Genomic DNA, 5,000 nt, shown 5'->3' with positions numbered 1-5,000 from the left:
CTGGCCCGCGGAGGACGCCACGGCCGCCCCGCCTCGTGACCCACCGCTCCCGGGGCGACACACAGAGTCGCTGCTGGGGAGAGGGGCCAGGGCGTGGGGGGCCTGCGCGGCGCCGCCGTCTGGCTTAGACCCGGCCTCCCGAACGGAGGGCATCTGTCGCGAAAGACCACCCCTTGCGCGGGAAGGTCGAGGTGACTGGCCTCCGGAGGACGCCACGGCCGCCCTGCCTCGTGACCCACCGCTCCCGGGGCGACGCACTGAGTCGCTGCTGGGGAGAGGGGCCAGGGCGTGGGGGGGCCTGTGCGGCGCCGCCGTCTGGCTTAGACCTGCCTCCACCGCGGGGGGTCCTCGACCCACCGGCGGACGGGCGCGAGGAGTGGGAGAGGGGGGCTGGCCGTCGGGGTCCGCCGCGGCTCCGGCACAAGCCCCAGCGACCCGGAGGTCAAGCGCGGGGCATGGTCGGCCTGGCCGTGTCGGCGTCGCCCTCCGGCGTAGTCCCTTGTCCCGGGCTCTTGCCCGTAACCTCAAAGGTGACCGACCGAGCGGCGTCTCCCCCCGAAGCCGTGTCTCGACTGTTGAGAACAGACGAAGTCCGGTGCGGCAATACGCCGGGTACTCCCTTCGCCAAACTCGTGCCCCCCTTCGATTCGTCTTTCCTTCTCCATCCTCCCTTCTCGCTCCGGGGCGTCCGCTTGGTCTCTCTCTCTCGCTCTCCCTCTCGCTCTCGCGCTCCCTGCCGAGCCGCCTCGGAGGACGGCGGACGAGGGGAAGGCGACGGCGTTCGGCCGCGGGGCACACCGCACGGTGAGAACCCACTCGCCCGCCTCCCCGCACGTCTGTCATCCCCCCACTATCGTAGGGGCTCGGGAAAAGACTGGAAAACGCGGAGCTCGGCGGTGGCGTGGAAGCGCCACCCACCGCCGCCGCTCTCGCCGATGCCCACCGCGGAGGCCGCCCTTCGGACGCTGGGGTGCGGCGCGGGCCTCCGCGGACGAGCTGCGCATCTGAAAGTCAAAGGGCCGCCCTCGGAGAAGATCGTTGTGCTGCCCCGCGCGGGGAGCGATTCGGACGGCGGGCCCCCACGCCGAGGTGGGTGGGCGCCCCTCCGTTCGCCCGTGCGGGTCGTCGGACCGCTGCCGTACCACGGTTCGGGTCAAACTCCCCACAGCTCGGCCGCCTCCGTCCGTAGACGGGAGGGCGACCGCCGGCGTGCGCGCCCAAGGACGAGTGCCTGAAACCCGGGGGGGGGTAACAGAGGAAGGAGACCGCCCGCCGTAAACCGACGCGGGCTCCAAAGCCCGGGCCGAGCGAGCGGCACCACCTCCCCACCCGGGAGCGCTGAGCCAGATCGATCGGAAGAAAGGGCAGGGGCTCGGGTGGAACCCCTGCCTCCGTTCTTCCCCTCGGGGGAGACGGGGAAGAAACGTGCCCCTGGAGTCCTGGAAGCGAGTGTCCGGCGCGCTCCGGGCGCCCTCGAGACGGAAGCCGGGTCGCGGTGCGATTCTCTCATAGGTCTCCCCGTTGGCGCGGAAGCGGGAGACATCCGACACAGAGAAACGCCGAGCCCGCTCCGAGGGGACAAAGTCAGAAGGAGCGATCCGCCCTCCCAGAGCCCTCCTGCGGACGAGGACTCTGGATCTGCCCCCCTTCTGACGACCGTCGCCCTCAGAGGACAGGAACCCACGTGGGGAGGGTCCGTTCGGGCTCGGGCGACCCAGGAAACGCGTCTCGGACTCGGGACGGACAACCGGCAAAAGTCCCCCTGGAGCCGCGGAAGCCTGGTCTCGGCGCGAGTGCGAACTTCCATGCAAAAGGGGGGTACTCGCCAAACCGCCTACCCGAGTCGAGGAACCACGAAAACAACGGATTTTGGTCGGGGCCGAGAGGTACCTCTCTCTCCTATATCCTGCAGCTGGTGTGCAAAACTGGGTATTTGCATGGTGAGACACCGACCCCCACTTTAAGGGAACAAAGTCAAAAAGTGTCCGACCTCCTGGAGCCGTGCGGCGGATCCGGCGGCCAGAAATTTCCTCATTCCGGTTCTATTTTTTTTTTTTTCGAATTTGCGAAATTTGGAGGCCAGGCGGCGTAGCTGGGACCTGGACTAGCTCGAAACACCCTGAACCGGTGAGCGGAATCGATTTCCCAAAGTTCTACGGCTCCCGGAAGCCAAAAACAGCTCGCCGGAAAATTTCAAAGTCCCAAGGACTCTTTCTTGAAAATCAATCCGGGGGCCATGGAAGTGTCCTCGGTACAACCTCAGAGCTTTCCCCCGCCTGGAAGTCTGACAGCGGTCTGACGTTTTTCAAAGTTTTGAGCTCTCTGTTTGTTCTCAAAGTCACAAAATCGCTTTTTTTCAGTTTTCCACCCAGCAGACCCAAACTTCACCCCCACTTAGGTCACTGTCTAGGGGCGCCTTACGACATATTGACGCCCCTTTAGGGTGGAAGTAGGGGAAATGGGTGATTTTTACACAAAATCGGAAATTTCTCAAAATTTTTCTAAGTGTCAAGGACTCTTCCAGAAAATCTCCCCCAGGCTCCTGGAAGCGTCCCCGGTACACCTCTGGCGGCTGCCCCCGCCTGGAAGTCCGACACACGCCTGAAATTTTCAAAGTATGAAAATACGCATTTTCATCCAAAAATTCAACTTTCCCCCCGTGCACCGCAAACTTCACCCCCACTTAGGTCACTGCCTTGGGGTGCCTTACAACATATTGACGCCCCCCTGGGGTGGAAGTAGGGGAAATGTGACATTTTTCACAAAATCGAGATTTTCTCAAAATTTTTCTAAGTGTCAAGGACTCTTCCAGAAAATCTCCCCCAGGCTCCTGGAAGCGTCCCCGGTACACCTCTGGCGGCTGCCCCCGCCTGGAAGTCCGACACACGCCTGAAATTTTCAAAGTATGAAAATACGCATTTTCATCCAAAAATTCAACTTTCCCCCCGTGCACCGCAAACTTCACCCCCACTTAGGTCACTGCCTTGGGGTGCCTTACAACATATTGACGCCCCCCTGGGGTGGAAGTAGGGGAAATGTGACATTTTTCACAAAATCGAGATTTTCTCAAAATTTTTCTAAGTGTCAAGGACTCTTCCAGAAAATCTCCCCCAGGCTCCTGGAAGCGTCCCCGGTACACCTCTGGCGGCTGCCCCCGCCTGGAAGTCCGACACACGCCTGAAATTTTCAAAGTATGAAAATACGCATTTTCATCCAAAAATTCAACTTTCCCCCCGTGCACCGCAAACTTCACCCCCACTTAGGTCACTGCCTTGGGGTGCCTTACAACATATTGACGCCCCCCTGGGGTGGAAGTAGGGGAAATGTGACATTTTTCACAAAATCGAGATTTTCTCAAAATTTTTCTAAGTGTCAAGGACTCTTCCAGAAAATCTCCCCCAGGCTCCTGGAAGCGTCCCCGGTACACCTCTGGCGGCTGCCCCCGCCTGGAAGTCCGACACACGCCTGAAATTTTCAAAGTATGAAAATACGCATTTTCATCCAAAAATTCAACTTTCCCCCCGTGCACCGCAAACTTCACCCCCACTTAGGTCACTGCCTTGGGGTGCCTTACAACATATTGACGCCCCCCTGGGGTGGAAGTAGGGGAAATGTGACATTTTTTCACAAAATCGAGATTTTCTCAAAATATTTCTAAGTCCCAAGGACACTTTCAGAAAATCTTCCCCAGGCTCCTGGAAGCGTCCCCGGTACGCCTCCGGCGGCTGCCCCCGCCTGGAAGTCTGACACACGCCTGAAATTTTCAAAGTATGAAAATACGCATTTTCATCCAAAAATTCGACTTTCCGCCCGTGCACCGCAAAATTCACCCTCATTTAGGTCACTGCCCTGGGGTGCTTTACAACATATTGACGCCCCCCTGGGGTGGAAGTAGGGGAAATGTGACATTTTTCACAAAATCGGAAATTTCTCAAAATTTTTCTAAGTCCCAAGGACACTTTCAGAAAATCTTCCCCAGGCTCCTGGAAGCGTCCTCGGTACGCCTCCGGCGGCTGCCCCCGCCTGGAAGTCTGACACACGCCTGAAATTTTCAAAGTATGAAAATAATGCATTTTCATCCAAAATTCGACTTTCCGCCCGTGCCCCGCAAACTTTACCCACAGTTAGGTCACTGTCCTGGGGTACCTCACAACATATTGACGCCCCCCTGGGGTGGAAGTAGGGGAAATGTGACATTTTTTCACAAAATCGAGATTTTCTCAAAATATTTCTAAGTCCCAAGGACACTTTCAGAAAATCTTCCCCAGGCTCCTGGAAGCGTCCTCGGTACGCCTCCAGCGGCTGCCCCCGCCTGGAAGTCTGACACACGCCTGGAATTTTCAAAGTATGAAAATAATGCATTTTCATCCAAAATTCGACTTTCCGCCCGTGCCCCGCAAACTTTACCCACAGTTAGGTCACTGTCCTGGGGTACCTCACAACATATTGACGCCCCCCTGTGGTGGAAGTAGGGGAAATGTGACATTTTTCACAAAATCGAGATTTTCTCAAAATATTTCTAAGTCCCAAGGACACTTTCATGAAATCTTCCCCAGGCTCCTGGAAGCGTCCCCGGTACGCCTCTGGCGGCTGCCCCCGCCTGGAAGTCCGACACACGCCTGAAATTTTCAAAGTATGAAAATACGCATTTTCATCCAAAAATTCAACTTTCCCCCCGTGCACCGCAAACTTCACCCGCATTTAGGTCACTGCCCTGGGGTGCTTTACAACATATTGACGCCCCCCTGTGGTGGAAGTAGGGGAAATGTGACATTTTTTCACAAAATCGAGATTTTCTCAAAATATTTCTAAGTCCCAAGGACACTTTCAGAAAATCTTCCCCAGGCTCCTGGAAGCGTCCCCGGTACGCCTCTGGCGGCTGCCCCCGCCTGGAAGTCCGACACACGCCTGAAATTTTCAAAGTATGAAAATACGCATTTTCATCCAAAAATTCAACTTTCCCCCCGTGCACCGCAAACTTTACCCGCATTTAGGTCACT

The sequence above is a fragment of the Ranitomeya variabilis genome, unplaced genomic scaffold, assembly GCF_051348905.1.
Source record: "Ranitomeya variabilis isolate aRanVar5 unplaced genomic scaffold, aRanVar5.hap1 Scaffold_103, whole genome shotgun sequence".
NCBI classification, from domain to species: Eukaryota; Metazoa; Chordata; class Amphibia; order Anura; family Dendrobatidae; genus Ranitomeya; species Ranitomeya variabilis.
Note: the sequence above shows the minus strand (reverse complement) of the source record.